Source organism: Thermobia domestica, chromosome 6 (genome assembly GCF_964235325.1).
Source record: "Thermobia domestica chromosome 6, izTheDome1.hap1.1, whole genome shotgun sequence".
NCBI lineage: Eukaryota > Metazoa > Arthropoda > Insecta > Zygentoma > Lepismatidae > Thermobia > Thermobia domestica.
This window is the reverse complement of record NC_137459.1, coordinates 81774153-81800522: the sequence shown is the minus strand read 5'-3', so window position 1 is coordinate 81800522 and position 26370 is coordinate 81774153. Positions and strand designations below refer to the sequence as shown.

Sequence of the window (26370 nt, the reverse complement as noted above, 5' to 3'; positions counted from 1 at the left end):
TTCTTACTTGTTGCTTTATAAAACCCTAGAGAGCATTGTCTGGTGTCGTGAGATCGGGACTTCTTGGAGGCCAGGCAAAGGGAGCTGGTGAAGATTCACAACCTCTTCCGATCCAGCGGCCAGGAAACGTCTGATTCAGGTAATTACGTACGTAAATGGCGAAGTGCCGTATCGTAAATGAACATGAATAGCAATGTTGCCAGACAATGGCAAGCAATGCTACCAGACAATGGCAAGCAATGTTACCAAACAAATGTGGGTAAAACCTAAAACCATCAGAAAACACCAAGTAGGAGTACGCCCACTTCCGGGCCACACTTTAGTGTTTCTGACTACTTTTGTTTTTGCTTTTATCCTATCTAGAAACTTTCATATTTCATTTCTTTTTCTTTTTTTAAAGCTCAGATTATTAAGTACATAAGTGTGCACAGTTACTTTTAATTTTATGTACAACCAGCTGAAATATCCATTCTCTGGGCGGAAGAATAGATTTATGGTAAATATTTGGGTCCCTTTCTTCCTTAGGATACGTATTTCAATGAAAATGTAATGACAAAAGTCCATAAAATACTACTCTATGTCTGTAATACACGTTGAAGCACAATATTCCCCAGAAAACGCCCTTTAATCAAAGTGGCATGATAAGCACTCAGTTTGGGGTAATAACTAAGTTGTAAAAGTCGTTTCAAACGTATCAGCCGTTTTTCTGACCCTGGAAACTATGAATTCGACACCAATCTTGTTTTTTTTTTTTTAAATGTAATTTTCTCCATCTTCCACTCCTTACTCCAATAGGGCTGAACTTGGAGTTAGACATCTCAACAATCCTATAAACTATAAATTTGACATTAATATTGGACGTTTTCAATTATTTTATATATCACTCCCCACACTCTTCACTCTCTAGGGTTACTGTGGATGTCTCAAACCCTTGACTAAACTTAAGCTTAAATGCCATCAGAAAGGAAGAAATTCAAGTAATTGCAAACAATTTTGCAGGAAAATGCAGGAAGCATATGGTAACGGCAGAATTAGCATCAGTTGGACGAAATGGAGAGAAGAGTCAGGAGTGTTGTGTGACCATAGGGTACCAATACGCCTGAAGGAACAGATTACAAAACAATAGTGAGACCTGCCTTATTACACAGAGCGGAATGTTGGACGAAGAAGAAGAGAGAGGAACACAAGTTGCATGTTACGGAGATGAAGATGCTGCGGTGGATGTGTGGAGTGACGCGAAAAGACAATATTAAGAATGAAATTATCCGGAGTACAGTAAAGGTGAGTAGTAGAAAGAAGAAATACGAAAACTGCAAGAAAGTAGACTGAGATGATTTGGCATGTAAGAAGACCTTAAGAAAAAGTAGCTCAGCGAGTAGATTATTTATTTATTTATTTATTTATTTATTTATTTATAATAGTCCTCTACAGAGCCAAACTCCATTTACAGAGGAACATATGTATACACACATAATTACATATGAAATACATATACATCTATATACTGAAAGAAATAAAAAATACATGTAAACAAGGAAAAATACAAGTTAAATAATAAAAACAAATTAAAATATTAATAGTATAAATTTAAAAGAAAATGTAAAAAATGAAAAAATGAAAAATATGAAAAATAAAAAAACAGTCTCCAGCATAGGTTCAACTCATAGAAATAAGTCATAGAGATAACACTTCTTAATTATTTAATTAATCCATACATAATGTCTTTTCAAAATATTATTTTTGAGTATACGCAAATATACAGCGGTAGGATAAGAGAAGTCAAGATCCAAATCTGATGAAACCAGCTGATTGAAATTCTTACAAGCTCTAACTATGAATGAGTCCTGGTGAATTGTAATACGAGATCTCGTTATGTTAAATATTAAATTCTTACGTAATGGTCGTTTTGGTATATTGAAATTAATATATTGGAGCAAATTACAATTATCTGTTACTGAGTTTACTGTCTTGTACAAATATGTTTGCTGAATAAGGAAACGTCTACTGTAAAGAGAATGCATATCAAATTTAAGTAAAAGAGAAGAATAAGAGATGCTATAGAAATGAGTGGAAAACGAGCCGGGCCAAAGAAGAAGTGGGCAGATTGTGTTCAGAACGATATGGTGGGATGTGGTGTCCCAGCGGATATGACACAAGATGGAAACAGGTGGGGGACAGCGATCCGAAAAGTCGACCCCAGCTAATTGGATAAAAGGCTTAGAAGAAGAAGAAGAAGAAGAAGACATCGAAAATGTCACAAGTCAGCTTAGCGACTACGAAAACTACGAATTCGACCCCAATGTCCGTCAATATGTCACCCCTAAGGGATACTAGGGATGTTATCCCCGCAGTATTTTTTTAGACTGTTAAGTCATATATATACAAGTTTGGTTGAAATTACTCCAGGCGTTCCAGAATTATGCTGGAACATACACACAATTATCCATTCATCTGTATACAGGTTGTTTCAAAACAACACCGACAACGTCACAGAGGTGATTCCTGACATCACAATAAGACAAAATGTATAGACCAACCTGGGTGCACAAATGCTTCCTTTCGGAATTATAGGCTGTCGGAAACATAAAAAAAATGAACTTTAAAGGCCCATTACTCCAAAATTATGGGACCTACTGTAGTTGGATCAAGATCTCAATTAGGAACTAATACGTGCCCTATCCAAAAATCCATGTTTTAGAATCCTAATGTACTCACGCAACAACTTTTGTAGAGGGAGTTTCGCTACGGGCATATAATTTGAAGTACTCACCAACTACCTCCATAAAAATTAGTGCGGAAGTACCACAGGATTTTGAAACATGGATTTCTGGATAGGGCACATATTAGTTCCTAAGTAGAGTCTTGATCCAACTACGGTAGGTCCCATAGTTTTGGAGTTATGGACTTTTAAAGTTATTTTTTTTTTCATGTTTTCGGCAGCCTGTAACTCCGAAAGGAAGCATTTGTGCACCCAGGTTGGTCTATACATTTAGTCTTATTGTGGTGTCAGGAATGACCTCCCAAACGTTGTCGGTATTGTTTTGAAACACCCTCTATATGACACTGCCACTATTTGAGAAAGGTTTACAGTGTAATTTACTTTGTCGTTCTTAAGACAGTTTATGTCGAGCATTATCAGCAAATGAAAACACTGTATTTATAGCCAAAATGATTAAAATCTTCAGAATAACGTTGTTCATAAAATATTTTTGAAGATATGAAGAATATATCTTGTCCAAAAGCCAGAATACATGTGATTACTTTGTATTGGTACACCTATTCTTAATCCCTACCAAGTTCTAGATAGTTGTATAACATTTCATGAGTTGAAATAAAGACTTCTGATTCTAGAATATTGATTAATAGCTTAAAAGACTTTGTTGAATAAATAAATGTCTGAGTTTACATACTGTGTACATGTTGGCGGTCCGCTGTGACTCAGTGGTAGAGCGTTCACCTCTGGTGTATGGGGTTCCTGGTTCAACCCCTGCTCACGCCATGTAAACTTTGTGGTGGAGCGGAGTTTTCTCGGGGTTCTCCCGTTTCCTCCCACTTTCTTCATTCCACCATTTCATTCATTTCTCATCATCACAGTCTCCTTTAATCTTAGTCGGCACAAACGTGGGACGTAAAACTGAAAGATTTCATTTCATTTCATGTGTACATCTTGCTTAGTTACAAAATCATATTCCACTTGACATTCAATAAACAAAATGTGGATTTTACATATGTACTTACAACATTATTTTTATTTAACAGTTAGTGATAGTACGATCGATGTGGATTGGGGATGAGGCTTGTTGAATATTGAACTTCCTAACGAACGTAGCGGAGCGGCGATTGTTGAGTTTTAGGAATTATCATTACCCATAGACAAAGCATCGCCATTATAATATGACTTAGAAGCCGATCAATTTAGTGTGAGTTGAACATACATTAGATTTCTCTTTCACTTTTACGTTTGCTTACTGGCGAATCCAGAGAGATTGTGGTGGGGGTGACCCCCTCCGCCCTATAGGCTACATTTTTATATGTCTCTAAAAATACTGCACTACTTTATTTTGATTTGAGGTAAAATTCTGTATTTGAACCGTACATTAATGACTCAAAAGGTGATTCGTTCCTCCCCCCCCCCCCCCATCGATTTTTCTGGGCCCTCTAATGCGTTTGTTTCACACAAACCTTTTCACACACTTTAACAATTTAGGTTTGGGTCCTAATTCTCCACATATTTTTAGTGGAATCTCATGAAACAGAGTATCTTCATTTACATGCTTTCAAATTACTTTGCTTAATTTAGCATATATAATCTATATTATAAAATTGAAAGTGACTATGTTTGTGACTCTTAATCTCTTGAACCACCCGACCGATCTCGATCAAACTTTCAATATAGATAAGGTTCGGGCTTTGAATGTTTCCTTCACTTCACTTTTACAGTGCAACGAAGGGGAGGGGAAGGGGAGAGATATATGTCAAAAAAGTAAAACTAAAAGTGACTGTCTTTGCGATTTCATCACGCTTAAACCACCCGACCGATCTTAAAGAAATTTCAACATAGATGACATTCTGACCTGAGGTGCTTTTTATCATATCATTTTAACGATAGAACTTAGGGCAGGGGAAGGGGAGGGGAGAAAGCTATAAAAATAAATAAAACTTAATAACTCTTGAACCACCAGACCGATCTTGATCAAACTTTCAACATAGATAAGGTTCGGGCCTAGAATGTTTTCGTTATTCCACTTTTACGGTGCAACATAGGAAGGGGGAGATATATATGTAAAAAGAATAAAGATAAAAGTGACTGTCTTTTGACTTCATCACACTTTAACCACAGGATCGATCTTAATAAAATTTTCAATATGGATGAAGTTCGGACCTGGGGTGGTTTTTATCATATTACTTTGACTGTAGAACTTATGGGAGGGGAAGGGGAGGGGAAAGATATATAAAAATAAATAAAACTTAATAACTCTTGAACCACCCAACCAATCTGTATCAAATTTTCAACATAGATGACGTTCAAGCTTGGGATAATCTTTGTCATTTAACTCTGACGGAACAACATAGGGAAGGAGGAGGCGGAGGCGGAAATATATGTAAAAAATAAAAATGAAAGTGACTGTCTGTGTGACTTTGCTCTTGAACCACCTGACCAATCTCGATCAAATTTCCAAAATAGATGAGGTTCCGGCCTGGGATGGTATTCATCTATTCACTTTGACGATAGAACTTAGTGAAGGAGGTAGGAGGGGAGATGTATAAAAATAAATAAAATTTAATAGCTCTTGAACCACCGGTCCGATCTCCATCAAATTTTCAACTTAGATGAAGTTCGAACATAAGATGATTTTTGTCATATTACTTTGACGATGTAACTTAAAGGAGGGGAAAGACATTTACATATGATCGAAAATGACCTATGTTAATGTCGAATCTATAGTTTATGAGGTCGCTAAGATAAACAGTGACAGTTCTGATGCCATTTAAATCTAAATTAAGCCCCGCAAAAATTGTGGGAGGGGGATATATATATATCGATGAGATGAGATGAACAAGTACACTTCCGATGCCGTGACCCGCAACATGGGAAGGAGAGGGGATATATAAAAGTAATCGAAAATGACCAATAACAAAGAGCGCTTTAGTAATAGTAAAAAGTGACTGACCAACGAAACATATTACTGTTTTTTTTTTTTTTTTAATTTAACCCAGCGAAGCGGATAATAATTGCTAGTCATATATAATAATAAATATTATTTGATGGGCATTTTGTATACAAAATATTCTATGCATTATGTTGATGACTGTAGGTATATTTCGTAAGATTATCAACCGGGATTACCTTATTTCATTAGAAAAATTCAAGTAGTAGTTGCAAGTCGGAAATAGCTAAGAAATGCAATATGGTTAGCAAACACAGATCTTTTCTCTTCGCTATGTACTACTGTATTATGTCTATGCAGAATATTTGTAAGGTAAAGGAGCTAAAATAAACTAACCTAAATAGTGACGTGCACATTAAGAACGAGCTAATGTTGAAAAAATCGGAAAATACACTTCCTAGCCCTTCAGCAATATCAGTCTCAATGAGTAGGGTAATTCTTAAATCACAAAGGATACACATTTCATAAAAATTGTATTTTTTATATTAAATTTCCTTGAAATTCAGGGTTGGTCAAAGTACGGGGGCACAAAAAAAAAGTTTTCCTGGGATCGACATTGCACATAGATGGTTTCGGGTGGGACAACATCAAAAGCCCAAGTGACAACTACGGCTGTCATGTTGGAGTTCGCCATTATGAATATCATTTTATTATTATTATTTTCGAGTGACGAAAGAAAAAATGTAATGAAATGAAATGAAATCTTTAAGTTTTACGTCCTACGATTTTACCAGCTAAGCTAAAGGAGACGATGATGATGAGAAACGAATGAAATGGTGGGATGAAGAGAGTGTGAGGAAACGGGAGAACCCGAGAAAAACCCACACACGGTGTTTGTCCATCATAAAACTTACTTTGCGCGAGCTGGGATCGAACCAAGGATCCCATGAACCAGAGGCGAACGCTTTACCACTAAGTCAGCGCGACCCTCACGAAAGAAAATAGTATGTTGATCGTGAGAAAAATAAAATTCGACATTTCAGCGAATTTACAAGTTTCATGGCTCATAGGTGCCAAAAATCTGATTTTTCGACACATGTCCGTCCGTTTGTTCGTAAATCCTGATATATACTCACCTAGGGGCCATTACTGTTCAACGTATCGAGACCAAATTTAAACTAAAAGTTTTTATGTGATTTTCTAGGAAGAGGTTTCAAATTCCCCCCTTGCCCCTAAAAGTAAGGATAGTTTACTGAATTGTGAAAATAAAAAATATATATATGATTTTCTCAAAAACAGCCACAACTATTTTGCGTATATTTTATAAATATTTTTGATACCAATTCTATAATATGGTATGTCTTTTTTTTTTTTTTGGAAAAAGCCAACAACAAGTGAGTTTTTTTGGACTATTTTATCAAAAACAACTGAGGCAATTTTGTTCATATTTCGTAAATAAATTTTTCATTAATAACCTGGCAATCTATGAAAATGTTGTATTGTAATACGTGAATAGCAAACTTTTCCAATTGTCTACTTATATAACGCAGCAAATTAGCCATCATACTAAGTGAAAAAATCTCCAACTGTAAGGTGGTGAGAAAATGAAATTAATGAAACCAAAGTTCGGAGGTTCTAATCTATCGTAGAAAGTTTGTTTTTTATGAGTGAAATTATATAATAAGAAAAATGACAGTTCATATAAAAGTTTTGGAAAGGCAACATTGAAATAGTAATACAGTCTTGTCACACACACACCAAGAAACAACTTGCTTCATGCGAAAAGTATGATTTGATGGAAACAACGGCTAGTATTCTTTTCCAGAAATTGAAATATACGCAAGAGGACATGAAGAATTTTTGACCCTTGAATGCACTTTCGATTCACTGAAATATTCCGTTTCTTCATTGATGCGCAATTGCAGTAATTGTAAAAGCCTTTGATTGGAAGTGTAAAGTGATTTTGCACAATCCAAAGCAGTTTCTAATTAATAAATGAAGTTGTTTCGTATCAATAGAATCAACTTATATGTAATGATGCCTTTTTCAAACATACTGTAATCACTTGAAGATAACCAAATGATTTTTACTGCCTTTTAAAGTTGCCTGACTTTGTCACTAATTCTCTATGCTTTGTCAGCTACATTTGAGTGTTCATCAGTCGTGGCCACGATTTTCCGAATTTTTCAAAATATTGTGAAAGCAAAAATCAATCCTATAATTTATCTACTTAATTATTTGTATTTAGTACTTAGAGAATACCAGTTATTGGAATAATTTGTGTTGCCGATATTTTCATACGAAAGTTTGCCAAACCCTTTAATCTACACTAATAAAAGATGAAATATTTCAGTTTAACGTCCAACGATTATGTCCGTTATGCTAATGGAGACGAATGATTAAAGCAAGTGAATGATGATGGTAAAATTGATGGAATGAGAATGTGGGAGAAAACGAGAGTACTTCGAGAAAATTCACGGACACGATGTTGTCAACCGAACTACACTAATAATGTGACAGTGTCGGATTATATCCTGAATAAGTATATCGATTCAAATTTTGTTTAAGAATCTCAAAAAAAAAAAAAATATATATATATATATATATATATATATATATATATATATATATATATATATATATATTTCAAGCACTTGAAATGCACTAAAATATAATTATTCTTGCATTGAACTTATTCTTAAATTATATGCATGGTAATAATGATGTATGACTATATGTTTAACACAACCTGCTTGAAGAACTCTTCTAAAAACTTAGGTGCGAGTACTTGATCGTGTACGTCCGTCATTTTCAACTCTCCATGCTGCAATATCTTAGTTTGCTTGTTCGATTGTCAGTAAACCCATGTAATAGAATGAAAGAAAGTAGGAACGCTTTAAAAATTTTAATTGGGAATCTAATCGGAAAAAGACGATTAAGAAGACGTAGGCACAAATGAGAGGACAATGTTAAGATGGATCTCGCAGAAAAACGAATACAAAGTAGAAATTGAATCCATTTGGCTAGGGACAGAAGTCGTTGGAGAGCTTTCGTGAATTCGATATTGAATCTCCGGGTTGCATAGACTATAGACTGAGTTTGTTATTGTCAATAAACCAAACAAACTGATGCAAAAATCAGACTTACGAACTTTCTGTGGACAAAGTCGGTGTTGGCAGTCAAACAAGAAATTAAAGGTGAAGTGAAAATAGACTTTCAGGTACGCCATTCATATATATCCAAGACTATGATACAGTCAAAACTTCTCTACAAATTTCTCCTGCTCGTTTCGTCCTCTCCCGTCTTGATTTGGAAATCTTATATAGGCCAGTTGGAAACGGCGGGTACTCACGAGTGTTCTAAATAAATTAATTTCTTCGAAAAATATACGTATAATGAATCTTATTTTAGGTTCATTGCACATTTTTATGACTATTACAAGCCAGCCATTTTTCTTTTTTTTTCTTTCCAGAACCGTAATTTCAGTAAAAAAAAAAAAAAAAAAAAAAAAAAAAACGAACCCTACTGCACAGGACCGGGCCGAGCAGAACTTGGTCTAGAGAAAACATTACAAAAGAAAGGCATTAGCCTAACGCAACCTATCCTAGTTCTTATACAATCCAACAAAGCTGTTATTTGGGTTGCATATGCTCCAGGCATCTTGACGTACTCGCTCCGTTATAGTTGATTGCGTTAGGAATGTATGATATTAGTTGAGTTGAGTTGATTTTAGTTTAGCGTCCCTTTCAGCAGCGAGGCTATATGAGACGTGGACCTACTGATTAACGTGGAATCCGAACCACATGAGCTCCCGCCGGGAATCGAACCCGGGTCTCCCACGCCAAAGGCGCGTACGCTAACCGCTTAGCCACGGAGGAGCTCCAAGTGTATGATATTAGATTACACAGTTAGGTGGGAAAATGTCAATACATGTATCCGAATCGTAATTGAGAAGGAGGGTGTAGTCCAGTGGTTAGCGTTGTTCCTTCGCAAACATGAGGTTCTTAGTTCACGGCCATTCTGATGTGGATTTTCCAGGGCTTCCCTCTACATTACCGGAAGAAGATCGGAACGGTGCCTATGACTGGAGGTCCTGATCGATTTTCTTCTCCTTAATTTGCCATTGCTATTATTGCTTATTTATGATTCCAATGTAAATTTTATGCAAGCTGTATCTAGGTTTGTATGTGTGGATCAACTTTATATTCATTTGTTTGCAATTTATTTTCTGAACTATCGGAAATATGCTGAACTCCCATAAGAAATTATCAACATATTATTATTATTATTATTATTATTATTATTATTATTATTATTATTATTATTATTATTATTATTATTATTATTATTCGTAGTAGTAGCATTAGCTGGCAATTTACAGCTTCGAGTTGTTCTTTGAAGATTAATATCACCTTAAAATGTTTAATGAGATTTTTGTACACACTGCAGAGATTACTTCGAGAATAGCATTTGGAAGATCTGTGAATCCAGATTCTGCACAAAGAATAATATTTTTTTCTATTTATCTCCCCTTAAATATGTACAAACTAAGAAACCATTATCTGAAATAAAAAAGAAATAAGAATGCAATATGTCAACACTTCCTACAAAAACCATTTTCCAACCTCAAAGTTTTGTGTTGTTTGGCATCAAATCATACATACATTACTCGAAGAAAGAAAGTTGGCAATTTAAGTGCAGTATGTTTTAAACCAATATATCCCTGATGGCACAAATTTATACTGGATAGAACAGTACTTATGACACTTGATTGTTCTTTACAACGGACAAAATAATGAATAGATATGTGTACTCCCCTGCAATATCCAATCTGCATCTACATATCATATGTATATAAAAGATTTCTTTGCTGAACTCTAAATATTTCCGACACGCTAAAGAAGTGTGTTTAAGCTTAACGTCTTTTTTCATAATCGAATTGTAATTAATACTCTGCACCTGGGATTTGAACCCAGATCTACTTGCATCAAGAACGTGTGCGCTTTCCACTAGAGAAGTAGTATTTTCCCTCGCGCACTTCTAACGATATTTTGCTATTCAAGCCTGTACCCACAGATTTATCTCATCCTTAAGTCAGAAAATAAACCATAGAATTTACGCTTACACGGCTTTGCACGGGAAGAATAATGTTTATGTACAACATTTGACAATAAAGATCTGAGTAGAATAAATGAAGAAGAACAATGCCTTCGGCGTTGTCCCTTTCACAAACTAAGAAACTGAAATTGAAATCTTTAAGTTTTAAGTCCGATGATTATGTTTTGTCGGCTAAAGGACACAGTGGTGATGATAAATGAGTGAAATGGTGAAATGAAGAAAGTGAGGGGAAACGGCAGAACCTCGAGAAAACCCACGCACACGGTATTTGTCCACCACAAAGTTCACTTGGCGGGAGCTGCGATGGAACCAAAGACCCCATGCACCAGAGGTGAACGCTCTACCACTAAGCCACAGCGGCCTCCAGTCCCAAGGTAAGTAGGTCTCTCAAACGGTTAAAAATTTGATAGTTATTAAATATATAGCAGTGTATATAAGCATGGATATATTGTTTAATACTGTGAACACGTCTTATGTAATTGAATATAGTTAGGGAATTGAGTATAATAGACAACAACAAGCAACACCTTTGGCGTTGTTCCTGTTAAAAGTAAGGAATTGAGTAAAATAAATAAACACGAACAACGCTTTTGATGTTTCCCTCTCAATTCCCGGCACAGTTTGCATGCATGTTTTTAACTAAAATTATTAGGACTGTCATCAATCAAATTAACGACTGCAAAAACTGGGGATTCGATAGTAATATCTGTCATCTTTGATTGTTTTTACACATTACTCCCTTTCACCTCATAGGGATGTCTTACCTCCACAGTATTTTTTTTTAGATTGTAAGTCACATGTGTATGTCAAATTGTTTTTAGGAACGAAGTTACACAACGAGTTCATCTTCCTAATATGAGAAATTCGTGAAATACTCTATTTTCTTTTTTTAACATAAATTTTAAACCACCTCTTCTTATATCAAGCCCGTCTTCCCCACTTAGGCTACACTATTTGGTGTATTCGATAAAATTACTTTGAGCTATACCAAGTTAACGGTGTAGATTTGTATAGCGGACACACACACAAATCAACACATTCATTTTTATACAGAATAAGATTAAGCAAATAATCACTTTTAGTATATAGTAGAGAATCATTCTATACATTTAATAGAGCTATGTTGCAGAATAGAACTTTTCTATATTCCCTAAGTAGTCATCGCGTATTGTTGGAGGTACGCGTACTCCAGGTTGAATGAAACTGCACTAGCCATCGGGAATGGTTGTACTAAAAACGTATTCACAGTGTTAAACAATCTATCCATGCTTATACACTTTCCTACATATTTAATAACTATCAAATCTTTTAACCGTTTGAGAGACCTACTTACTTTGTGACTGGGGACCGCGGTGGCTCAGTGGTAGAGCGTCCACCTCTGTGCATGGAGCCCTTCGTTCGATCCCATCTCACGCCAAGTGAACTTTATGGTGGAAAAACACGCTGTGCATTGTTTTTTTCGGGGTTCTCCTGTTTCCTCCCACTTTCTTTATTCCACCATTTTATTCATTACTCATAATCACCGTCTTGTTTAGCCTAGCCGGCATAACCATGGGACTTAAAACTGAAATATTTCATTTCATTTTATTTTGTGACTCTCTAAATTTTATTTCCCGGCGTCAATTGTGGGGCAATTAACTCCAGTACTTGTAAAAATTGTTTAGTAGCATGAAGAGTAATACAATCACCCATGTATAGTCACTTTAAAGTAAATAAAGATTAATCTACATTTATTTTCACACTGTAGCCATTATCAATTATATTTTAATATTTCTGCAGATTTCGTTGTGGATAACAGTACAATGGAACAAAGAACAAATACCAACAATGGATAAAATTCTACCTACGGATAAAGATATAGAACTAATTACTATATCAAAAAAGTTATATTAGTGTTTTTGAACACAATAGAATAGTGTCTTCGTACAAATATGCATGTCAATATAGTTTATTGAAACGAGCATCGGCAAGTTTCTATCATTTCTCCGAACCGACATTTATTCCTGTCTTATGTGTTTCATTATAACGTCGCAAAAAAATGTCAACTTGGATGGTTTCGTCACGCTGACCTTCACGGTAGTGGCATAACTACAATGGAGCGAGTCGAGCAGTTGCTCCAGGGCGCACAGTAGAAGGGCACACTCCGCATATAAAAAATAGCGACAGCTAACGCCGTGAAGCTAGGCCACCCAATATACATCTTAATTTCCCATAATCATACCTGGTAAAGAAACCCCTCATTCTCCTCCTTTCCTCTCTTCCATACTAAAATCAGCGAACAATATTAGCACATTCTAATTTCAAACTACATATGTATCGATATCGATAAAATGAAAGAATAAAACCGAGACGAAACAAGATTCATAACTTGATGCAGGGAGAAACTTAAACACACAATGAAAAATTAAAACCAATGGATGTCTATTACACAGAGGTTCAGAAATGAGGCAGAGAGAGAAAGACAGAAGGGGAGAGAAGAAGAAAAAGGAAAGGGAGAACAGATAAAAATGTGGAACTGAAACGTAGTAAAAAAAACTAATCTTATAAAGTTCCGTTTCCAGTAATCCAACAGTAATATAGAAGTAACATTTGTTTCTATATATTTTTTCAAAACTATTCGAATATATAGAAAATGCTTGAAACATTCATTAAGTCACTTTCAAAAAGAATAGCATACTTAATTTCCAGTAGAACTGCAGATCTCCGAGACACATCAAGGATAATGTCAAAAATTTAACACACATACTTTGTTTCCGCGTGGTTCGGTTGTAAATTCGGTAGTGTTGATTGGACGTACTGATCAAAAATACATTCTAATAAACCCAGTAGGTAGTGTAGCTCATATCTTCCATTCCAGACTACTAATGCAAACTGAACAACAAAAAAAGAAAAGAAAACAAAAAGAAAGAAAGAAAGAGAGAGAGAGAGAAATAAGAAATCGAATAGGTGCTATATTACTGCTAAATTTTTATCAGAGAAACTTATATTAAAAGTCCAAACTGTAACATAATGAAAAGTTACAAATGTTCAAAAGGAAAATTGGCTGTTCCTTATAGATGTAGCAGATCTTGCATGTTTTAAATTTTAATTGTGAGAAAAAAAACTCATTGAATTATAGGATGGAAACAAATTTTGTGTCCAACTAGTTTAAACAAAATCTTATTTTCAAATAACCAAAGACGGGGGAGGGGCATTTTCTAGTATTCTCCGAAGGTTTATCTGTTCCGAACATTCAGTGTCGATTTCATCTATTACGTATATAACGTAATTCACACAGATACAATGAACACGCTAGAGCTCAAAGGGGTCATCGCGTCAGTCGGATAATTGTTAGCTTATGAGCTACCATTGGGTCGAGAATTCGAACCTGTAGTGACCCGATGATTCGATAGAGACTCGGTAACCAAGAGGATAAAAAAGATATTTCACTCATTCCCTTGAGTTTAAACAGTATTTCTTTCTGAGACGGCCAGGACTGGGGATGTTATCCCCACCGCATGAAAAACATGACGCTGAAGTTCCCAGTTAATTAGATTTTCGAGTCCGGGTCGATAGGGCAATTGCTCCGTTTTAACTCTGGAACACGAAAACGCACATAAAGTGTGTGTGAGGAAGAGAAGGGGAGAAGAGAAAGATGCAAAGACAGGATAGGGAAACGTCAAGAAACACACACACACAGAGGGAGAGAGAGAGATAGAGAGGAATATAAATTTGAAACATACTTATCATTTCAGTGTATCATGAAGAACGTAAACACTGTTAACTCCAATTCTCGCTAGTGATGCCTTGTAAGTTCTCCAACAGAAGATGAATCTCTCTTTGCAGCCATTATTTTATGCGAAAAATTTTACTTCCTGACGGGGAATGGAACCGAGGTTTTCTATTTGGAAGTCCATCACGGTATCACTACTCTAATGATTGTTATATCCAAACCTTTTTTAACAAATTGTATAGTGTTTATATCTGAGAACTACAACACGAAAAGTGCATATCAATGAGGTGTTTCGAATGTTCTGGTAATTCCCTTGCTCTTTCCCAACTAACATTCGTAAATCGTCTTTATCATGATAGAGGTATTTGCTTCCACATTCTTAAGTATTGATCTTCTAGAATGAGAAGTCGATTGGTAAAAAGTCGATGAGAAGTCAAACAATCCTTGGTAAAAAAGGCAACTTTGGCGTGAACAGGATTTAAACGTATGTTAGATAGCTGTATTGTTCGTAAGGCCATTATGTTACCCCTACACTATTGTGCCACCTTAAAGTTCAAACCAAATAATACTTACTTCAGCCCTGATCTTTGAAACGAACTGGCTTCTTCCTGTAAGGTTATTTGCAGCAAAGTGCACAACGAAATTCATTTATTCGACCACCTAGAGACAAATTAGTGCCCACTAATAAAGGAAATAACATACAATCCAGAAAAAATACAGAAATAAAATAATAATAAGAATAATAAACAACTATACTCTGGAGGTGAACATTTATATTATTATTATTATTATTATTATTATTATTTTATTATTGTTATTATTATTATTATTATTTTTCCAGGATTGAATGTTATTTCCTATATTAGTGGGCCTAATTTGTCTCTAGGTCGTCGAATAAATGAATTTCGTTGTGCACTTTGCTGCAAATAACCTTACAGAAAGAAGCCGATTCGTTTCAAAGATCAGGGATGAAATAAGTAAGATTGGCTTGTATCTTCAGGTGTCACGGTAGTGCAGGGGTAACGTAATGGAGTTATAAATAGTACAGCTATCTAACGTAGGTTTAAATCCTGTTCACGCCAAAGTTTTTTTCCAAGTGGTTGTGAAGATTCTACTTCTCATTCTAGACGGCCAATACTTAAGAATGTGGAAGAAAATACCTCTATCATGATAGAGACGATTTACGAATGTTAGTTGGGAAAGTGCAAGGGAATTACCAGGACATTCGAAACACCTCATTGATATGCACTTTTCGTGTTGTAGTTCTCAGATATAAACACTATACAATTTGTTAAAAAAGGTTTGGATATAACAATCATTGGAGTAGTGATAGCGTGATGGACTTCCAAATAGAAAACCTCGGTTACATTCCCCGTCAGGATGTAACATTTTTCGCATAAAATAATGGCTGCAAAGAGAGATTCATCTTCTGTTGGAGAATTTACAAGGCATCACTAGCGAGAATTGGAGTTAACAGTGTTTACGTTCTTCATGATACACTGAAATGATAAGTATGTTTCAAATTTATATTCCTCTCTATCTCTCTCTCTCCCTCTGTGTGTGTGTGTTTCTTGACGTTTCCCTATCCTGTCTTTGCATCTTTCTCTTCTCCCCTTCTCTTCCTCACACACACTTTATGTGCGTTTTCGTGTTCCAGAGTTAAAACGGAGCAAATGCCCGATCGACCTGGACTCGAAAATCTAATTAACTGGGAATTTCAGCGTCATGTTTTTCATGCATGCGGTGGGGATAACATCCTCTGTTTAAACTCAAGGGAATGAGTGAAATATCTTTTTTATCCTCTTGGTTACCGAGTCTCTATCGAATCATCGGGTCACTATAGGTTCGAATTCTCGACCCAATGGTGATTCATAAGCTAACAAACATCATCCGACTGACGCGATAACCTCTTTGAGCTCTAGCGTGTTCATTGTATCTGTGCGAATTACAACGTTATATACGTAATAGATGAAATCAACACTGAATGTTCGGAACAGATAAATCTTCGGAGATGACTAGAAACCCCCCCCCTCTTTGGTTATTTGAAAATAAGATTTTATTTAAACTAGTTCGACACAAAATTTGTTTCCATCCTATAATTCAATGTTTTTTTTAACAATTAAAATTTAAAACATGCAAGATCTGCTACATCTATAAGGAACAGCCAATTTTCCTCTTGAACATTTGTAACTTTTCATTATGTTACAGTTTGGACTTTTAATATAGGTTTCTCTGATAAAAATTTAGCAGTAATATAGCACTCATTCAATTTCTTCTTTCTTTCTTTCTTTCTTTCTTTCTTTTTGTTTTGTTTTCTTTCTTTTGTTGTTCAGTTTGCATTAGTAGTCTGGAATGGAAGATATGAGCTACACTACCTACTGGGTTTATTAGAATGTATTTTTGATCAGTACGTCCAATCAACACTACCGAATTTACAACCGAACCACGCGGAAACAAAATATGTGTGTTAAATTTTTGACATTACCCTAAATGTGTCTCGGAGATCTACAGTTCTACTGGAAATTAAGTATGCTATTCTTTTTGAAAGTGACTTAATGAATGTTTCAAGCATCTTCTATATGTTCGAATAGTTTCGAAAAAATATATAGAAACAAACGTTACTTCTATAATACTGTTGGATTTCTGGAAACGGAATTTTATAATATTAGTTTTTTTTTTTTTTACTACGTTTCAATTCCACATTTTTATCTATTCTTTCTTTTCTTTTTCTTCTTCTCTCCCCTCCTCTCTTTCTCTCTCTGCCTAATTTCTGAACCTCTGTCCAATAGACATTCATTGGTTTTAATTTTTCATTGTGTGTGTTTAAGTTTCTCCCTGCATCAAGTTATGAATCTTGTTTCGTCTCGGTTTTATTCTTTCATTTTATCGATATCGATACATATGTAGTTTGAAATTAGAATGTGCTAATATTGTTCGCTGATTTTAGTATGGGAGAGAGGAAAGAAAGAGAGTGAGGGGTCTCTTTACCAGACACGATTATGATAAGGTGTATATTGAGTGGCCTAGCTTCACGGCGTTAGCTGTCGCAATTTTTTTAATGCGGAGTGTACAAGGGCGAAAAAAGAATACGGGAAACTGTTTCTTATGCAAAGAACGTTTGAAAACTTTACAAAAGGCACGCTATGACTATTAACAGTTAATTGAGAACAGCCGGTGCGGGGGCAGATCCAGGATTCTTTTGGGTGGGGAGCGAAGCGCAAGTATGAAAAATAAACTTGGGACATTTTTCGATATTTTGTTCGCTAACTAGAAATGTGTACTATAGTACTTCATAATACGTATTTATCTCCGCTCTTCTCGAGGCGGCATTGAGGAAAGCCTTGTTGTTCAACACTAGAGAATCCAAGATTACCATGAACTGGAAACGCATACATTGTCTGCAATAAGTGGAGAACGCACTCAGAACCTTCCTTTTGAGAGAAATTTAAAACCTTTTTCCCCACAGCCTTTTACAAGCGCTTGATTAGGAACTAATTTATCTATATATTTTGCTAATCATTTCTCGCGCGCCCCTCCCTCTTTCTGGATCCCTACTGGGCGATACCCGGACAATCGTCACTGCAATGTTTGTTAGGTAGCTGCCTAGTGAAAGTTTTGCATATTAAGTCATTGCAAACAGCGCGCCGCTCCCCCTCTCGGTTTCTACCCCCACCCGGAAATAAAACTAAAGTTGGACCTGTTTGAAACCTAGTTGATACTTATAAAACTATCCTGTACTCCCTATATTAAGAATTATAAACAATAATATCATTCTACCTTTAAAGTATAAAAGTAGCAGTAAGAAGGAAACTTCCGCACTTTCCGTCTCAACTACCCTGATTGAAATAATAAATAAACCTGTGTACTAAAGTAATCATTCATAATTAAATATAATTTACAATTTTTACATACCATATAAAAGAATTTTTCGCACGCTCTCCTCCTTAACTCAGTGCGAGAAAAATATTTTCCAGGGTAAAATCACCATATATATATATAATGCAGCAGCTGAAATGCGTGGTGCAGGGGCTAGGTATGAGTAAATCGATGATCGATCGATGTGGGGCGCAGTAAAACTAGTTACGCCACTGCTTCACGGAATTTAATTATAGCCAATAGGAGCAATAGTTAAGTCTCATGTTTCTTGAACCAAAAATATTTTATACGAAAGTTACTGTCAAACATGTTCTTAATGTTAGGGCAAATTCGCCTCCTTGCCCTTTATTCTAAATTACGACTAATGGACGTGGTTAGAAAGATCAAAAGAAGACATCATGAAAATATGTTGTTCTGCGAAAGTTATCGTTAAATATGTTGTACAAAACTTGGACGCGAATTCCAGCCTTGACTTAACTAATTGAAACTCCAATCAGTAGAGCGGGCGCGGTGGATCAGTGGTAGAGGGCTTACCTCTGATCCTTGGGGTCCTTGGTTCGATCCCCAGCCAATGGTGGACAACATCATACTCGTGGGTTTTCTCGGGGTACTCCCGTTTTCTCCAACTTTCCCATTCCATCAGCATAATAATGGAACGTTAAACTCAAAGATTTCATTTCATCAATAAGGACATTTAAAAAATAATTGAATAAAATAAAATTTCTAGTTTTCCGTCCTACAGTTATGTTCTCTAGGCTGAAGGAGACAGTTGATTAATGAAACTGGATGACTATGAAAGAATTAATGGAACAAGAATGAAAGAGGAGATGAGAAAATTTCCAGAAAACCCAGACCACGAGGTTCTCCATCAGAAACTTACATTGCCTGGGATCGAACCAAGAATCCCTAATACCAGAGATGAGCATTCTGTCATTGTCTTGCTCCCGGGATATATTTTTAAGATCGGTCCAGCGATCTAGGATGAGTTCACGGATCTTTACATTAATATATATATATATATATATATATATATATATATATATATATATATATATATATATATATATATATATAGGGTGTTAATGAACTATACCGACAAACTCTAAGAGGTGATTTCTCACATCAAAATAAGAGAAAAAGTTCATATGGACCTGTGGGAAAAGTGCATAGTTTCAGAGCTAGGGCTATCGAAAATCGCGAAAAAGCCAAATTTCTAGAGACCCTATTTCGAATTCGAGAAACTGTGGATGGTGATCTTTATCAGCGTGAAGGAAGTCAGTCCAAAAATGCACATTTCATTAATGTTCAATGGGTGTACAGAGTATTCCCTGCAGGGTGCAATTCCCAGACATGCCATCAACCGAATTTTGAAATATGTTCTGACTTTATGATTGGTCCAAGGTAGGCAAAAGATAAACTTTGATAGCAGTGAACACGGAATCCTTTGGCGCGATTTCGGAAGTGTTAAGGATCGTCAGCAGCCCGGTCTTTCGTACTCGGGAGAACGCATACTGCGATGTTTTCTTTCATGCTTATAAGTGAAGAAAACGTTGTTGAGTTGATTTGGGGTTTAACGTCCCGTTCAGCAGCGAGGCTACATGAGACGTGGACCTACTGATTAACGTGGAATCCGAACCACATGAGCTCCCACCGGGAATCGAACCCGGGTCTCCCACGCCAAAGGCGCGAACGCTAACCGCTTAGCCACGGAGGAGCTCAAGTGAAGAAAACGTGAAATATACCGTGACGAAATACATCGCATCACACGTTATTCTGAATACAAAAGATCATGGAGCTGCAGGTTCCTAACACTTCCGGCTTCCCTCCGAAGCATTAGGTATTCATTGTTGTCAAGGCTTATCTCTTGCCTACTTTGGTCTCTCCTTGAAATCAGAGTATATCAGAAAAATCTATTGAGAGCATATTTGAGAATTACACCCTGTAGGAATACCCGGTACACCTATTGAAAATTGATTAAATATGCATTTTTGGATTGTGTATGCGTGGCTTCTTTTACGCTGATAAGTACCACCATTAACAATTTCTGGAATTCGAAATAGAGCGTATTGAAATTTGGCTTTTCCGCGATTTTGGACAGCCATATCTCTGAAACTACGCACTTTTCGCCGTAGGTCCATATGAACTTTTTCTCTTACTTTGATGTGGAGAATCACCTCTTACAGTTTGTCAGTATAGTTCGTTAACACTCTGTAAAGTTTTAAACTTTGAACTCTGTAAACTGTGAACTTTTAAAGTTCAGTTGTTTCACATTTTCAGCACCCTATAGCTCCGAAACTATCCACTTTTGAGGACAGGCCCATATTAACTTTTTTCTTATTTGATGTGACGAATCTGTTCCAAAAATATTGCAACTCATTTTTGTAACACCCTGTATATAGAAGATGCCCCTTTAGAACGAGGACTTTAAAAAAAAAGGCTGGGTCATGTCTCCTATTATTTTAAATGAAGACTTTTGAAGAAGTTTTATCTTCCTAAATTGAGAGGTCGTCAAATATTCATTTTTTCGCATACATTTTGACACAATTTTGCTTCCTCTTCGGATATGCCTTTCAATCAAAATAACACGATACAATCCATGGCCCTCTCGTATAAACTTTTGGTCACAAAAAGTAGTGCTACCTTCCAGAAACTAAATCCAAAAAATTGAACCTAGATTCTTACGTCCTTCAAATCTCCTTTCAAGGGAAATTTTTTTTTACCTCCATTCTGTTACAGAGCAATGTGCTTATTATCAAACGGAAATATACCATCAAGACATTCCTCCAAATAAATATTCAGGCGGCATCTAGAAAATAATCATAAAATATAAAAAAAGAAGATAAAATTAAAAACTGGTATACTATATGATACGAGATTAAAGCCTGTAGAAAGTGCACCATCAAGAGAACAGTAGCAGAAACAAATGAAAAAAGCTAACAGTCATGTGCTCTTGGTCTAGTAGATAAAATTTCTGTGGTAATGTTTAATGTTAACAGGGGTACGAATCCTGGCTAGGCAAGCCTTTTTTTTGTTTCTTTCTTTTCTTTTTTTTTTTTTTGTAAATAAAGAATCTGCATTTTACTGACGAAGAGCATTCATGTTGGATTGAAAGACATTTATAAATACATACCATAGCTATGCACGGTAGAACATATATGTTAAACAAAATAACAACTCCTTCTTCTCTTATCCCAGTTCGCACCAAGTGGACTTTGTGGTGGACAAACACCATATTCATGGTTTTTCTCTGGGTTCTTCCGTTTCCTCCCACTTTCTTCATTCCACCATTTCATTCATTTCTCATCATCACTGTCTCCTTTAGCCTAGCCGGTATAACCGTTGGACGTAAAACTCAAAGATTTCATTTCATTTCATTTTTTCTTGTCTTTAACGTGTACTCCGGCGTGGGAGATCCTAATTCGATTCCGGGCGGGAGCTTACGTGGTTCGGATTGCACGTTACACAATATGTCTTGGTCTTACATAGCCTCTGTGTTGAATGGCAAGCTAAACCCCAGTACAGCACAGTCTAATGTTTACTCTTGTACAGAAAGAAGTACGGAAAGATGTTCATCCTAGAAAGTAATTCTTTAGTAATTCGAGTAAGCATAGGAGTCAGTTCTGGAGAGCTGGCGAGTTATTTCCTCCCTGAATTTAAGTTGTACATACATTTTAATCAATAGTATAATGATATGCTAATAAAAAACGTGAATCTATGTATATTGGAGTATCTTGTCCTTCCAAAAAGACCTGAAATGACTACTGCGGGCAAGGGGAATCATTGTGTAAGAAAAAAAAAGGTCGCTAAATTTTATCAACATTAACAAAAGTGTCGTTTCTGCGTACAGAAAGATGTAATAAATATAAAACCGGAAATTTGAATATTGTAGAAATTGTTCTCCTTTCCCTCTTCAAATGTGGATAAAAAAAACAATGCTGAATCACTTATATTTAGTGAATAGGTTATGTACTCACAGCACACCTCTAACATAAGGAAATCTCAATATTGAGCACTTTCGGAATAAAGTAAGATAAATTTGAGTTGAGTTGATTTTGAGTTTAACGCCCCTTTCGGCAGCGAGGCTATATGGGACAGGACCTATGCTTAACGTTTAATCCGAAACACGAGCTCCCGCCGGGAAGCGAACCCGGGTCTCCCACGCCAAACGCGCGCACGCTAACCGCTTAGCCACAAAGAAGCTCAAAGAGAAATATAACTATTTTATAAATTGCCCCGTTTCTTCTTTAGAGAGCGGTTTCCGAAAAGTATTCCCTTTCTTTTAATTTAGAGTTTATATACCGAATTTTACACCTCCAACTTCAGCATTTTCTGGATACAGAAAAGGAAATTTGTACATTATAGAATTACTTTCCATCCTTTTACAACAATTCAATGTAAAATTTGCTCCACTGATTCAAATAGTGAGGAAGGAGTTGTTGATTTATCCGAAAACAACAGAATGTTTTCAAATATTTTTGCTTTTGTCCTGCTGACTTCAACGGGTTTTTCATAAATTACTCCTTAGTTTTGGCTCCAGAGAAGGTAACTGGAGAAAGATACTTTTCGGGAACACTCGAATTGGCAGTGAAAAATTTAGCAAAACGCATGAAGCAGAAGGTTAACAATTGTAGTAAGTTTGTAGTTACGATATTTTCCCTACTTGCATCACTTATTTGATCATTCTAGATTAAAAATGTAAATAATGTATCACACGTGCGACTTAAAATTTTCATAATTTTCTGTATTTCAGCCATTTTGTTTGTCTACAAAGAAATTATCACATGCATGCTGCAGTATTATCATTCAATTTCCACCCCTGACTGTGGCAGAAATGCAGGAAAAAAGAGTCTGATCTAAAGGGAATTCGTAAGGATCTAGGGAAATATTTTTCGACAGTTTCTGGAAGGCAGTCAAACTTTTTCTGACCAGAACTGTACCAAAAAGACATCAAAATCTGTCTAGCGGTCTAGAAGTAGTTCGGGTATAAACTCAGTTTCATTCATTTTATATATACATATGCATAGAACATAGAAGATGCTCCATTTCCCCGCTTAAAAGAGTAATTTTCATATAATACGGGTTATCTAATGATACTGCAATCGAGTGTGGTTAATGAAACAATAGAAATAAACACTAAGCAAGCGCAATAATTATGACGCCAATTCAACTGTGGAGGCGTGTTCTACTTTAAATCTGAAAAATATCTCACATGAATCCCGGTTCATCGAGTGTTGTGGTGAAACATCAACAAGGTAAACCTTTACTCACTAAGCAACAATTGTTTACCAGCGAAATTCAAATATATATTTTTTTAATCTTTCGAGTCTTTTTCTTTCTTTTCTGCTGCTGCTGCTGCTGTGTCTGGACATCACGAGACAGTATTGTCAAAATGCACGTGTATAATTTAGTCCTTCCCGTGGGGAGTGGGAGTGATACATCACTAGCCAATCGTATTTGTGACAAGCGGAAGGATATAATCAGTGTGCAATGGATGTGCAAGAAATTCTCTACAGAGCATAATTTACAGCTATGCTCAAGAGAGAATTCTCAAATAAGCTCTGATTTCAAGGTCAGTTCAAAGTAGGAAAGCGCAAGCCTTAACAACATTGGACACAGAATACTTTGGCGCGAAGTCGGAAGTGTTAGGGACTTCCAGCTCCACGTTTTTTCGTGTTGGGAATAGGACGTGCTGCGATATACTTTGCCACGGTATATTTAACATTTTTTCACTATAAACATGAAACCAAATATCGCAGCATGCATTATTCCGAATACAAGTGACTGGTGGTCTCTAGCAGTTCCAACTTCAAGCAAAAGCATTCCGTGTTCACAGCTGTCAAGTCTTACGTTTAGAATACTTTGAACCCATCATGAAATCAGAGCAATCGGAGAACTTTGTTGGTAGCATGTCTGGGAATTATACCTTGTATAAAATCCCTTGTACACTCGTTGCACATTGTTGAAGTATGCCGATCCCGCGTGGCGTAATCGCTAACGCTCTCTCCTTTGGTGTAAGCGGGTCCGATTTCGATTCCCGATGAATATACTCGGTCAAAAAGTTGTAAAAGCTTTTTCAGGTTAGCCATCGTGAGTGAGAGTTTCCTGTCTTTTCCTCATTCCCAACAGGCAAATTCCGGGATGGTACCTAACATACAGGTCCCCGGCCGTTTCGATTCTTTCCTAATCCTTTCTTTCTTCCCTTTTCTCGGATAGTGTGATTACCGAGGGGCATCATCCCTCATACGTGACAGACTACGCCATACACGCCAAGAGCCTAGAAATCTAATCCTAATCCTAATTGATGAAGTATGCATTGTTAATTGCGTATGCATGACTTTTTTTTTACACTGATATAGTCTGTCACTCTACAGTTTCTCGAATTCGAGATAGCGCCTGTTGAAATGTAGCATTTCGATGATTTTGGACAGCTATAGCTCTGAAACTATGGAATTTCCCCCACAGGTTCATAAAACATTTTCTCTTATTTTGGTGTGAGGAATCACGTCTTACAGTTTGTCGGTATAGTTCATTAACAACATATAAGTAGATCGAAGGAGAAAATTTATGATTTGGAATTTTGGTTTGATGCGTAAGACAAAAAATTCACACCCATTCATCCACCTGACCAAGCAAAGCATCAGGTCACATCAATAACTATATTTTTAAGAAGAAATACATATGTCGAACTATTTTTCTCGGAAAATAAAAGCTGATAAAAAGTTTTCAAAATCAGTTGGAAAATAATGAGCACTTGCAATGTGGATCATAGATTCAACAGGTAGAACACGCGGGAAAATACGAACTTCAGAGCGCAAGGTTTACAGACAGCAGCGTGGAAATAAAGCCAAAAGTGTAGAATTAGTTACTTTGCTTTAAATAATTTCATAGGTGAACATAAAATAATCACATAATGAGAACACGAGTACAAGACACTTTTGCCATACAAACACCACTTTCAACTCACTGATTTGGAATAAGTTTTAAGCGTACACAGGTGATTGTTGTCTAAAAGAAGCAGTCTCATTATACTGTACATTCTACAAAGTTAAAAAGTACACGAGAAATAGTGTGCATAATGCGCAATATGAACGAACGCTAAAATATTCATAAAATCTTGTTATATGACAAAGATGCATCCGTGAATACTACTTTTTAATTTTAAGATATTGTGCAAGTTGTTACTAGAAATTAATTAAATCACGAATAAAACTAACAATCTTACTTAACAGTTTATTGGTTTTAAATATTTAATGTAATTTAAGAACTTACCACTTGTGCCGTTACCAAGATGACACTTGTTTGATGATGCTGAACCACTACACACGAAACAGCAGCAGGGCTTCTTCTTCTTCTTCTTCTTCTTCTTTTAATGAAAGAAACACTCGTAACTATTCAGTATGTCTCTGAAGTATTAACCACGACGATCGAACGACAAAAGGGACGCATCTTCATACGCCTTCCATTATATAAGCGTCGACTGACGCCTTTGCGCATGCTCAGTGACTGATTTTTCAAAAGTTCATATTAATTGTTAATTTCGACTAAAAATCTGTTTTTGTTTTAAAAATAACTTTTCGTAATAATCAATAATAAAACACGTTAATAACAAGTTAATAAAACACTAATTAAAATTATATTTTATTAAAACAATAATTACATTAAAGCAAACTACAATACTAATTTTGGCGGGAACAAACTACAATACTTATTTTGGCGGGAACAGAGACGTACACATTTTGAGCTTCTTGCTATCATTGTTACCAACTGACGGAGATAATAACTACAAATACCTGGTCTACAGTTGAACATTTTTTTCTCTTAAATTACTCAATGTTCTGTTCTTACGTAGTTTTTTTTTTTCTTTTTAAGAAATAGCCTGCAACATAGAAACTGTACTTGTAAAAATGATATTCTAAACTACAGGAATACACAAATCTAAAATACAGACTCTCATATTCGGATATTCGAATAATAGAAGAAAAATAATTCGAAAAACGAATATTTGAATAATATTAACAGCACTAATGAGTATCCGTCATTGGAACCAATTTGTTT

General features: G+C 35.9%; 1 protein-coding gene across 1 annotated transcript in view; it reads right to left on the bottom strand.

Annotated features, from left to right (window-relative positions):
* The window catches only part of LOC145688076 (uncharacterized), a 28628-nt gene extending 2889 nt beyond the window's left edge, over window positions 1–25739 (bottom strand). Inside the window, exon 1 of the mRNA XM_081761799.1 lies at window positions 25585–25739. The gene's annotated coding sequence lies outside the window, so the exon portion shown is untranslated. The remainder of the gene's footprint in view (window positions 1–25584) is intronic.
* Window positions 25740–26370: the final 631 nt, after the last annotated feature.